The following is a 13,369-nucleotide window of genomic DNA, read 5'->3' on the forward strand; positions in this document are numbered from 1 at the left end:
GGGACAAGCGTGGGCAGGCCCAGAGCAGTAAGGGCAAGTAAAGGACTGGGGAAGAGTTGAGAGTCATTGACTTTCAAGAGTTGGATCAATAACTACACCCTTGAACCATCCTCAGGCTCAGAAGCTGTGGGGAAGGTCTGGGTGTCTCTGCTACTCAGCACAGCCATGCAGAAACGTGCCAGGGCAAGCAGCTGGTAGCAGACAGCAAGGAGGAAGACCAGCAGTGCAGATGTGCTTCCCTGCCCTCAGAGGTCCATTGAACTCATGGAGGGAACTTCCTTTCCTCCTCCTACTCTGCATGCTCAGAAGACTTGAAACTGCTGAGGGAACAGGGGCTGGGAAAGCTCAGTACCACAGCAGAGGGGCTTCATCTGCCTTGGAGGAAGCCGCCAGGAGTGAAACAGCAACCCTACCAGTAAAATTAAAATGATACGTTATTCCCTAAAGTCCATTTCTGCAGAGGGCAGATGTGAAGAACAGAGCATTGAGAGCTGCTCTGCTCAGCTTGCTGCAAAGGCAGCAGAGCAGGGGAGCCCTTCAGCGAGCCACACCTCAAACAGCAGGGTCCCCAAAGTCAGTGCAGGGTGAGCCCCCCAGCTTTCCTTCTGGCTGTGGGTAAGAAGCCTCTCACACAGGGAACAGAAACAAGGCAAGTGGCAGTGCTGAAACGTCCCCAGCCCTGCCCCACTTGCAGGCCAGACCTCAGTCCACATGCCCAGCTTCCCAAGGACAGCCAGCTCTACAGCTGGGGCAACAGGAGGGCTCTGTGATCCCTGCACTTCCTGGCCACACCAGGGTCCATGGGAAGGGACATGTTCAGGGCCCACAAGAGTCAGCAGGAACCCAGCAAAACATCATGGGAGCAGCTGCTGCAGATGAAGTGAAGGCAGGTGCTGCCTCCTCTGCAAGAGACACTGCAGTGGCAACATCCTGCTCTGATCTAAACCCTGTACATACCTCCCTGCCCACCCAGCTCCCACCGCTGCCCTGCCCTCAGCTCAGGCAGAGCTGCCAGAAGGCTGCAGATCCCAGCCTGCCAAGATGCACAAACCAGCAGCTGGGCTGTGCAGAGGGAGCTGCATGCTGGGACATGTAGTCCCTAACAAGGCCCCACAGCTCACATCAAGACCTGCATGATGTGAATTGCTGCTATGAAATAAGGCAGCGGCGAGGTTTTACGGGATGACTTAATTCTCCAAGTCCTCAATCCCTTTCTAAAGCAGAGTCCAGCTAAAAGCAGCTCTAGTACTGTCACATTGGGAGTTTTCTCCTGTTTCACCTGCCAGACCTTGTTCACCTTCTGCATACATTACCAAGTTCGCCAAGACTCTCCTTTGCATCAGGGTTCGATCCTGCTACACTCTCCACAAGGTCCCAACTTCCCCTCTTTGCTAAGGCTAACAGAGAGAATTCAGGCAGAGGATGACAGGGCCATAACCAGATCTTTGCCTGCGTGATGCTTTCCAAAAAGGCACTGAGTGGAAGTGACTTTTAAAATACCCTAAGACATGGCATTCCTCTACCATACGCTTTCCACAGCAGCAGCAAACTCCACACTCCTTCCTTAAAAAATAAAAAAAAGTCTGGAAACCCTGGAGATAAATCTATGCCCCTCGTACATGTCACCAGACAGGTCATGTTCACAGGTGGGTTGCAAGCAAGCCCACAGCCCCAGCTCCCATCATGCAGCCATCCCCTCTGTCTTCCCTAACGCACAGCAGCTCTGCTCACATGTTCTAAATGTAACATTTGGGACTGCCAAGAGTACACTGCACGCCGCCCATGTGATTTCTGTAGAAATCAGGCACCTCAGCCACAGCAAAATGCTTGAAAACCCCACCAGGTCTGTAGCAGCTCATTTTGGGTGAGTAAATGTCCCCCCGAACCGTCCTTCTGCCCGTGGTGGCTGTCACCAGAGGGCAGCAGGCCTCTCGCCACAGATGCTGGGGATTCACATCAGCTCCAGCACTGTTTTCGCAGCTCCACGCTGAAGGCTGTGATTTACCTATGAGGCAGGTGCTGGCCAAGCAGGTGCTGGATGAGCCGCGTCTTCCACTCCCCACCTCGGCGGGCTGTGCAGCAGGGCCACAGCACAGCAGCTCCGGGCCTCCGGCACAGCCCCACTGCCACGGGTCCCTCAGGCATGGGCCGTCCAGCAGGGACAAGAACAACCTGTGAGTCCCAGCCAGGGCTGGGTTTGAGTTGATGCCCTGGAGGAGGAAGAGGCCCCATCCTGTTCGTAGAGCAGTGGACAGGCTGTCCATGTCTGTGTCATGGAGGAAAGGACATGGCCTCGGTGGGTGAGACTGGGGACAGCACAGCCTCCCTGAGCTGCGGGGGGCCTTGGCAGGGGGCTGGGAGCCAGGATGGGGGGCACCCCTCAAACACAGCCTGCACTGCCCCAGCCACAGTGCACTCCTCCTGGGCAGCAGTCCTGTTCACAGCCCCCCCCCCCAAACTCCCCTCAGACCTGCCTCTGCCAGACCTTCTTGCCACAGCCCTCCCGGGCACAGAAACCCCCCAGCAGAGGGGGGAAGGGGAGCACAGCCCCACCAGCCGTTCTCTAGTCACACCACCGCCTACTGCATGCTGCCCGCCCCCAGCACCTCTTGCCACAGCATCCCACGGTCCCAGGCCCCCATGCCAGTCCCAGTACACCCAGCCACAGCCCCCCTGTTCTGCCTGGCCACGGCTCCCCTAGCTCTCACGCCCCCTGGGCTTTGGGGCCCCCTCATCACAGCTGCCCCCGAACCTTCTGGAACCAGAAGGGATGAGGGGGGAGCTAGCGAGGACTGGGTGCATTAACCCCTCCCGCGCCAGGAAGGCGACCCAGCCTCCTCACCAAGGCCCCCTCCACCGCAGCGCTGACTGCTGTGAGGCTCCAGCCTTTCCTTCCGTGTGCCGGCGGGGACACGCCCCCCCCTCGCCCGCCTACTCCAGCGCTGATTGGTGTGCTGGGCGGGGCACGGCAAGGGGCGAGGCGAGCGGTGGGGCCGCGCGGCCAATGGGTGGGCCGGGAGGTGGTGACGCGCGACGCCGAGATCCCGCCCCCAGCCCGCCCCCTCCACGTGCGGGTGTGTGATGACAGCGGGGAAGGGGAGGTCTCAGGCGAAGCTTCTCCTCATTGGCCACCGGCGGCAGGGGCGGGACCTGACTCAGCGCTCGGGGAGCTGTCATCGCCGTGACCCTTCGCCTCTGCCCCGCGGCTAGGCTGACCTTTAACTTCTGACCCGACACCGGCCCGCCCGGATAGCGCTGGGCCCGGACACAGCCCCACAGGCGCGGCGTGTCCCGGCCGCACGGGCACCCCCCAGGCCCCACGGGTGTGGTGTGTCCCAGCCCCACAGACATGGCCCCCTCGGATCCAGCGGCACAGCGTGTCCCACCCCACAGACCCCCGCCTCAAGCCCCATGGGCATGGCATGTCCCAGCCCCACGGGCATGGCATACCCCAGGTGGAATCACCTGGCTGTACCCCACCCCATGGACATGGCCCGAGTGGGACCACCAGGGTGTCCCTTGCCCCCACGTGGTGCCGGTGCCCCATGGGACCAGCCTGCCTGCAACCTGTGCAACCGGGCTGGGAAATGGCACTGCTGGGCTGTGCCGGAGCCGGCTGGTGGCACAGAAACCGCAGGCACAGCTGCCTCCGGTGTTGGAGATTATGCAAGAAACAAAACAAAGGATGCTACTTAACCCCTGTAAGGAGTTAACGAGGTGTGAGAGACTGAAAGAGTTAATGTCTCAAACATTGTGGTGGGGCAAGTTCTGCATAACGACGAACTTTGCATAACAAGGAACTCTGCCCAGCAAGGAACCACAGGTGAAAAGCAGCCCATCAGCACCCCATCAGCAACAGGAGGGGAAGGGGAGGGCATGCTGGAGGGTGCACAGCTCCCTGTTCTGATGTGCTGTTCTGATATGCTGAGCAGGGCAGCTCACCATGCAGGGAAGGGGAAGTTACTCCCCAAACGACCCCCAAGCCCAAAGGCTCACAAACCGCTCATGACACCTAATTAGCCTAATGCCCGCCCGAAGGAGGGGCAGGGATGATAAAAGGACACAAACTGAAGCCCCGGGTGCGCAAGCCCACCGGAACTGGATCCCTCGGCTGACTGAACCAACGCTGGACTGGTGAAATCTCTCTTCTGTCTTTCTCTTCTCGAATCATAGAATCATTTAGGTTGGAAAAGACCTCCAAGATCATCAAGTCCAACTGTCAACCATGCCCACTAAACCATGTCCTGAAGTGCCTTGTCTATGCGCTTTTTTAATACCTCCAGGGATGGTGACTCAACCACGTCCCTGGGCAGCCTGTTCCAATGCCTGACAACCCTTTCAGTAAAGAAATTTTTCCTAATATCCAATCTAAACCTCCCCTGCCGCAACTTGAGGCCATTTCCTCTCATCCTATCTCCAGCCACCTGACAGAAGAGACCAGCACCCACCTCACTACAACCTCCTTTCAGGTAGTTGTAGAGAGTGATAAGGTCTCCCCTTGTAATGAACGGGTTAACTTTGTTCATGAAATCAAGGAGGGGGAAGAGACACATTGAGAATTAACATATGTTTGGTGTAAATAACAAAGCTTGCTTAAGTGATGTGTAAAGGGAAGAGGGTAATGGCTATAACTTACTAGATAAGGAGGGGGGGAAAGAACAACAACAATAACTTACTAGATGTGAAATATATTAACCTGATTCGTGTCAATATAGAACAACGATAGGGCCGTATGGTGAAATGTGACCCTCTCTGCATATGTAATCTTTAACCGTTTTGCTTGATCTTGTATAACCGTAGGCCTAAGGGAAGTAGGAAAGTATATATATAGTTCTTGTAAAAGCCATATAACAGTAGGGAATTACAAAAGTTGGAAACGAAATAAAATCAGACATCAAGTAAAAGTCGAAAAATACTTCACACGGTCTCTCAAAAGTAGCGGAATCCTATAGTTGTAAAGGTTTAAAGAAAAAAAAGCGGGGGGACTGATATAGAGAACAAACTGCTTATTGTTTAATGATTGTCTCTCTGTAACTTTACATACCAAGGACTGGTGTTTGTCAAGGATTAAACCTGTCAGAGACTGGTATTGGTACTTAGAAATGATGAACAAGAAGGAACCAAGAGCGATCACAAGACTTAATTAAGTGTTCGATGAATTTACGATCTTGTTAAGAAGACACAAGTAGAGGTCTTGCTTGAATAGATAAGGCCAGAAAAGATAAGAACTCCTGCCTTTTGTTCCCATCCTTGTAGATAATTTAGCTTAAACTAACCATATGGTGCTATACCACTAATGAGAACTTAGATAATAAGAACACTAACAAGCACTAAGGTATCAAAACATGTAAAGGACCATACTGCGCAGAATCACCTGAGGAGGGGTCAAATAGCGGACAAGTGAGGAAGACTATGGAAGACCACCAGAGGACTCCTGAAGACCACCAGAGACCTTCAATGCGCCTGCATAAAGGACATTTATATATGTTAATAGTTTCTCGGAAAACTAATGAATATGTATAACATTTCTTAGGAATCTAGTGAATATGTATGTAGAACCTGTACTTAACCTGCACAATTAGACCTGACGGTGCGGGCCTATGGCGGAGCGTTACCTCCCCGGCCGCCCAGCGCTGTTTTGTTCTCTTATCACTTGCTAATAAATTCGATTTTTTATTCAATACAAATTGGCTCTTCAAATTTGTCACGAGCGTTTATAACAAATTTGGTGCCGTGACTCGGATCCAGGTTCTTTGGTGCGGACCCTTGCAAGCGGGGAGGCGCCCTATCCTTGGATAGCCCCGTCTTGAGGAGGTGTCGTCACCACACCCTGGACCCATGAACCCCTTTAAATTACGATAACCGAGCAAAAGAACCTGCAGGACCCCTTAAATTTTGTGCACGAAGACCAAGCGAAGACCCAGGAGCGGGTGAGTATATAAAGCGTGAGCCGTTTGGTTGGGGTGGTTATCCCGAGGTGCGAGTGTGTGAGAAGTCTCTCTGAGATCACGCGAGTGCGGACCCTCCAGTAGTGCAGTTCTCGTAGCACCGCGAGGGGAGCGAGTCACGACCGAGGGGAAGTGAGTGTGTGTGTGGACAAAGGCACCTCGGAAGATGGGGGCAGAGGAAAAGCAAGCCCTCTGGACCCATGGGGATGGGGAAAGGAAATAAGTTACCAGACATACCCCCTGATAGTCCCTTAGGCCTGATGATAAGATCTGGGACAGTTCACCAAAGAGAAAGGATAAGTCTAAGGAAAAAATGATCACTTATTGTATTGAGATTTGGGGTGGGAAACCTCTCAACAATCCTCATGTACTTTGGCCCGTGTTCGGGTCCTCTGAGGATTGGGTGTGTCAGCAATTAAATATATGGGTAAACAATAAAAGACCACCAGCCAGCCAAGAGGAAAGTGAATATGCTGCCTTATGGATTCCCCAATCTTGGGAGCCGTCATTCCTCTTTACCTTAAGGGAAAACAGATCAGATAAACATCGAAAAAATGATGAGGACCCCCTTTGACCCCCTCCCTATGCCCCTCAAGCCCCTCCACCTCAGGACCCACCCCAAGGCCAGGAAATAGCCCAGGCCCAGGGGGGGTCAGATTCGGAACCTGATTCCCCGACCCCGGCACCCCCTCCCAGAAGGTCTGCACGTAATAGAATAATGCGAGGAAAGGAAAGATTGTTTCCTCTTCGGGAAATGTTGGTGCCTGGTGGGGATGGACAGGGGGGACCGGGAACGGGGTATGTGGCAGTCCCCCTTAATACAGGGGATGTAAGGGAATTTAAAAAGGAAATGAAGAATCTGTTAGATGATCCCCTGGGGGTAGCCGAAAGGTTGGATCAATTCTTGGGACCGAATTTGTACACGTGGGATGAATTACAGTCTATCCTGGGCATACTATTTACCGTAGAGGAAAGAGACATGATTAGAAGGGCTGGGATGAGAGTGTGGGACCAGCAACATCAGACTGGTCCGGCGGCGGATCAAAAATAGCCCTTAAATCGACCAAACTGGAATAATCAGGATCCGGCTCATAGGAATAATATGTCAGACTTGAGAACAATTATAATTCAGGAGATACAGGAATCTGTTCCCCGAAGACAGAATATTAATAAAGCCTTTCGTGAACAGCAAAAGAAAGATGAGACCCCAACGGAATGGCTTAAAAGGTTAAGGAAAAGTTTCCAGCTATATTCTGGAGTGAACCCTGCCACTCCTGTAGGACAAGCATTGCTGAAAACCCAGTTCGTAACCAAGTGGTGAAGAGATATTAAGAAGAAGTTAGAGAAAATTGAGGACTGGCAGGAGCGGGGGTTGGATGAATTACTTAGAGAAGCTCAGAAGGTGTATGTGAGGCGAGAAGAAGAAACGGAAAAGCGACAGACTAGGCTGCTGGTTGCAGCGGTAAGAGAGGGACAGAAAGATGTGATAAGGAGACCCGGTCGGCCTGGTGGGGGAGATAAAGAAAGAATCGGGGGGAGAGGAGATAAAACCGTGGAATATTTTTATTGCGGAAAAAAAGGACACATGAAGAAAGAATGTAGAAAAAAAATTCAGGATGAAAAAGCGTTCCGGGAGGATTAGCAGGGTCAGGAACTCTATGTGCTGAGGACCCCCGGTAAGAAAGAGCCCTTGATAACTTTAAAAGTGGGTCCTCAGCGTCAAGAGGTGATCTTTCTTGTTGATACCGGGGCCGAAAGGTCTACGGTACAATCATTACCTCTGAGATGTAAAATATCTGAGGATAAAGTTAATGTAATTGGAGCAAAAGAGAAACCTTTTAGGGTCCCCGTTATAAAAGATGTGGCGGTGGAATCAAGTTACAGATATGGAATCGGAACGCTGCTGTTGGTACCTGAAGCGGAATATAACTTATTAGGTAGGGATTTAATTGTAGAAATAGGAATTCGGGTGGATGTGGAAAAGGAAGAGTTGAAAATCAAGCTTTGTCCCCTTACAGAGGTGGACGAGAAACAAATTAACCCCGAAGTGTGGTATACTCCCGAAACAGTTGGAAAACTGGATATTGAACCGTTTAAAGTGGTTATTAAAAACCCAAAGATTCCAGTGAGAGTTAAACAATATCCCTTATCTAATGAAGGGAGAAGGGGACTAAAACCTGAAATTGAAAGACTATTGGGAAAGGGGGTACTTGAACCCTGCATGTCCCCTTTTAATACCCCGATTTTACCAATAAAAAAATCCGATGGTAGCTATCGGCTGGTGCATGACCTAAGAGAAATCAATAAACGGACTGTCAGCTGGTTCCCAGTAGTGGCAAACCCACACACCCTGTTGAGTCAATTGGGGCCTGAAAACCAATGGTATAGTGTAATAGATCTTAAGGATGCATTCTGGTCATGCCCTCTTAAGGAGGAATGTAGAGATTATTTTGCCTTTGAGTGGAAAGACCCAGACACTCATAGAAAACAGCAGTTAAGGTGGACTGTACTTCCCCAAGGGTTCACGGAATCCCCAAACTTATTTGGACAAGCCCTAGAACGAATTCTACGGGAATACCGGTTGCAAGATGGGGTCGTGCTAATACAGTATGTGAATGACTTATTGTTAACAGGAGAGGATCAAGAGACAGTCAGAAAAGAAAGCATACGGTTGTTAAATTTCTTGAGCCTTCAAGGCCTGAAGATATCACGGTCAAAACTACAGTTTGTGGAAAAAAAGGTAAAATATTTAAGACACTGGATAAACAAGGGGACTAAGAGGTTAGACCCTGAACGAGTAAATGGGATTTTATCACTGAAAGCCCCAAAGAGTAAACGACAGATTAGACAATTGTTGGAGCTATTTGGGTATTGCAGGCAGTGGATTGAAAACTTTAGTGCGAAAGTACGATTTTTGTATCAAAAGTTAACTATGGATAGATTGCTTAAGTGGACTCAAGAGGATGAAGAAAGATTAGAGGGTCTCAAGGCCGATCTAGTTAACGCCCCTGTCTTGAGTCTGCCTGATATGAAGAGACCCTTTCATTTATTTGTGGCCACTGAGGAGGGAACAGCATACGGGGTTTTGACCCAGGAGTGGGCAGGGAAAAAAAAACCTGTAAGGTACATTTCCAAATTATTAGACCCCATCAGTAGAGGGTGACCCACCTGTTTACAGACAGTTGTTGCTATAGCTCTGATAGTGGAAGAAGCAAATAAGATAACGTTTGGAAGTGAATTAAAGGTGTTCTCCCCTCATAATATTCGAGGGGTTCTCCAACAAAAAGCTGAAAAATGGATCACCGATGCTAGGCTTTTAAAATATGAGGAGATCCTAATCCATTCCCCTAAATTAGAGATCGGAACAACGAACTTGCAAAATCCGGCACAATTTTTGTATGGGGGTCCTGAAGAAGACTTAACACATAATTGCCTTCAGACCATTGAAGAACAAACAAAAATTAGGCTAGATCTGAAAGAAATAGAATTGGGAGAGGGAGAAAAGTTATTCGCTGATGGGTCATCTCGAGTAATAGCAGGAAAAAGGAAGTCAAGATATGCAATTGTAGACAGAGGGAGCCTAGAAGTAAAGAAATCCGGACCCCTCAGTCCTAGTTGGTCGGCGCAGGCATGTGAATTATACGCAGTACTTAGGGCACTGGAACTTTTAAAGGATAAAAAAGAAACCGTGTACACGGATTCAAAATACGCGTATGGAGTAGTACATACCTTTGGAAAAATTTGGGAGGAACGAAGACTTATTAATTCTCAAGGAAAGGGTTTGATTCATGAAGAACTGATTGTAAAAATTCTACAAGCAATAAGAGGGCCCAAGCGAATAGCTGTGGTACATGTTAAGAGACACCAAAAAGGAACAACCCCTGAAATTCAAGGGAATAATCTTACTGATCAAGAGGCCAAAGCGGCAGCACTACTTACTGTGACCACCGCCCCACTGGCAGGTGAAACGCCGACAAGAATCCTAAGCCCACAGTTTAGTAAACCAGAAATGGATAAATTGAAGGAAATGGAAAGTAGTGGAAAAAGAGGGTAATTGGGAACTACCCGATGAGAGACAGGTGTTACCAAAAGCACTAACATGGAAAATAATGAAAGGTATACACTCAAAGACTCATTGAGGTGTCCAAGCACTGGTTGATCATTTCACAATAAAGTACATGTGTATTGAGGTTTATAATATAGCCAAAGAAATCATACAAGGGTGCCTAACGTGCCAGAGAATCAATAAGCAGCATCTTAGAGAAAAAATACAAGAGAGACGAGAATTGACACACCGACCATTCGCCAAAATACAGATTAATTTTACTGATCTCCCTAAAGTAGGGCGATATAAACACTTACTTATATTGATAGACCACCTCACTCATTATATCGAGGCGTTCCCTACTGCTAGGGCAACTGCCAATACAGTGGTAAAAGTACTTTTAGAGCATATCATACCACGATATAGAAATATTGAAACTATTGATTCAGATAGAGGCCCACATTTCGTTTCCAAAGTAGTAAAAGAAGCTCTAGCCCCCTTTAAAACTAAGTGAGAGTTCCATACCCCGTGGCATCCCCAAAGCTCCGGGAAAGTAGAACGAATGAATAGAGAAATAAAGAAGCAACTAACTAAATTAATGATAGAAACCAAAATGTCCTGGGTAAAATGTTTGCCAATTGCTTTATTAAATATTCAGACTCAGCCCCGAGCAGATACTAGAATTTCTCCATTTGAAATGTTATATGACATGCCCTATGATATAGAATGCCCAGCCGATTATCCTACTTTAGATGAAGATAATATTAACCCTTATATTGTTCAGATAATGAAAAGGAGAGAACGATTACGAAAAAAGGGAATGGTGGTACAGAGGCCACCCTTAGATATATCCATACATTCAGTGAAGCCAAATGATATGGTATTAATCAGAGCCTAGAAAGAATCCTCTCTCACTCCTAGGTAGGAGGAGCCCTTTCTTGTTTTACTTACCACAGAAACTGCTGTCCGAACTACAAAACGAAGATAGACTCATACAAACAGGATCAAAAGACCAATTCAGAGTTCTCACTGGGAGGCGACCAGAGACCCTGACAGCTTGAAAATCAAGTTCCGAAGAAAAGTAGAGGAGTGAGACTGTCTTTTGTAAAAAATCCTCACTGTATATGTTATCTTTGTATGTTACAGGTGTAAACTTTGTAGAGAAAAGTGGTGGACACATTACTCCTATGGGTATTCCCCTAGTGACATTTGCCACGAATGTTATAATTATGAACAGGAATTAATTGAGTAAGCATTACATGTGGGAGTATCAACTTAGAAAAATTATAAAAAAAAAAAAAATAAAAAAAAAAAAAAATCCCGCAGACAAACAGTGGTCAGAGTGGGGGGGGAGCTGGGGAACTGAAGGACACAAACTGGGACGCATATAAGTCAAAGCAAAGTAAATATAAAGGAGGTTCCCCTGAAGAATATGACTGCTGCCGAGAAGATAATACACCTCGCTGCTCTAAGCAACAGAGTAGGCAGAGAAGAGGGCAGAGACGTACTGCTCACGGAGCCTCTTGACTTATTACTCCCAAACAAAATGTCCTCAGAGCTTCCCCAAAGTCTCTCATCTCTCACCAAGGATGAAGACAAAACTCAAAATGATTATCAGCATCCTCGGAATACCTATCGCAAGGGTAAAGGGACACCACTTTTCTCAAACTTGAGATTAAACACTTGGATGATAGGACTGTTACTAATGCTAATAGGGACAACCCAAGGCAAAGGGAACCCCCACCAACCCTACAAATGGACGCTCTATAGGTGGGAGGATCAAAAGATACTACAACAAGTAATTACTGCCAGGGCCCCAAGCTTTAATCAATCCTTATGTCAAATCGTACCCAGGAACCCATGTCTACATAACTTAGGCTTTTACTTTTGTCCCAGTTCTAACCCTGGAAAAGGGTATTACAACCATCCCGACTCTTACTATTGTGCTTATTGGGGTTGCAAAACTATAGCTTCTGATTGGATTCCTGGGGGAGGACCAGATAAATTCCTATCTGTAGGGTAGGGGCCTCATGGATGTACACCTGCCTCACATGGTTGGGATGGAAGCCAAACAGGGCCATGGAGTGGAAATTGCCCATATATTTATATTAATGTAACCAACCCGAAAGATCCTGCTTAGTTAACCGGGAGAACATGGAGAGTCAGACTTTGGAAACCAGGCACAGATTCAGGAGGAATAATTATGATAAAGAAAGAGCTGGTGCCAAATGAACCCTCTGGTGTAGGACCAAATTCGGTCGTAGCAGAGGAAGATGATAGTAACAGTATTGTACAGACTGCTACTATCCTCCCTAACATAGACATCGCTGAAAACAATATCTCGGGCGTATCAACAAAAATCAACCCATTGTGGGATATGCTCCAAGCCAGTTATCAGGTACTGAATGCCACCCACCCTAATATAACTGAGCATTGTTGGTTGTGTTACGACATTCGACCGCCCTTTTATGAAGCTATTGGGGTAGACAGTAGATTTAAAAAGTCCAATGGAACAAATCCAGCTCAGTGCATGTGGAATAAAGAATCCGGACGTAAACAAGGGATAACAATGTCTCAAGTATCAAGAAAAGGAAGGTGTATCGGAAATGTCCCAAAGGACAAACGACACCTGTGTAACACAACTCGCAAATCAGGAGAAATAACAGCTGAGTGGTTAATTCCTGCAGATAATACTAAGTGGATTTGCTCCCAAACTGGGGTTACACCTTGTATATCCCTAAAGGTCTTTAATTGGACAGCTGAATATTGTATACAAGTAGCTGTGATACCTAGGCTTATTTACCATCCCGAAAGTTTCGTTTATGACTATCAAACTACTCAGGCCCATCACATACAGAAACGTGAGCCCTTGACAGCCCTCACAGTGGCAACTCTCATGGTAATCGGAGCTGCTAGAGCTGGTACAGGAATAACCTCCCTCATACAACAAAATCAAAAATTTCAATCCCTAAGGGTAGCGGTCGATGAGGATTTGACTAGGATAGAAGAGGCCATGACAGCCCTAGAACAGTCTGTTAGGTCTTTATCAGAAGTAGTATTACAAAACAGACGGGGCTTGGACTTAATGTTCATGCAGCAGGGGGGGTTATGTGCAGCCCTACGGGAGGAGTGTTGTGTATATGTTGACCATACTGGGATAGTTAGAAATACAATGGCCAAGCTACGAGAGGGGTTAGAAAAACGGAAAAAAGACTGGGAAGTACAACAGAACTGGTATGAATCCAATGTTTAATTATTCACCCTGGTTAACCACCCTATTGTCAACCATTACAAGACCTCTTATTTTGTTAATCTTATTTTTGACTTTTGGGCCATGCATTTTTAATAAGTTGATCGCTGTTGTTAAAGAACGCCT

The 13,369-nt window shown here is 47.9% G+C and overlaps 1 protein-coding gene across 3 annotated transcripts in view; it reads right to left on the reverse strand.

Annotated features, from left to right (window-relative positions):
• LOC121232874 (protein FAM214B-like) overlaps positions 1–2,904 on the reverse strand; it is a 53,390-nt gene extending 50,486 nt beyond the window's left edge. For 2 of the 3 annotated variants that reach the window (XM_041121372.1, XM_041121368.1), the window contains exon 1: positions 2,753–2,878. The gene's annotated coding sequence lies outside the window, so the exon portion shown is untranslated. Of the gene's footprint in view, positions 1–2,752 lie in introns of all 3 variants that reach the window. The other variant, XM_041121369.1, reaches the window with a different exon arrangement.
• Between the last annotated feature and the right edge of the window lie 10,465 nt (positions 2,905–13,369).

This window comes from Aquila chrysaetos (genome assembly GCF_900496995.4).
Source record: "Aquila chrysaetos chrysaetos chromosome W unlocalized genomic scaffold, bAquChr1.4 W_unloc_1, whole genome shotgun sequence".
NCBI classification, from domain to species: domain Eukaryota; kingdom Metazoa; phylum Chordata; class Aves; order Accipitriformes; family Accipitridae; genus Aquila; species Aquila chrysaetos.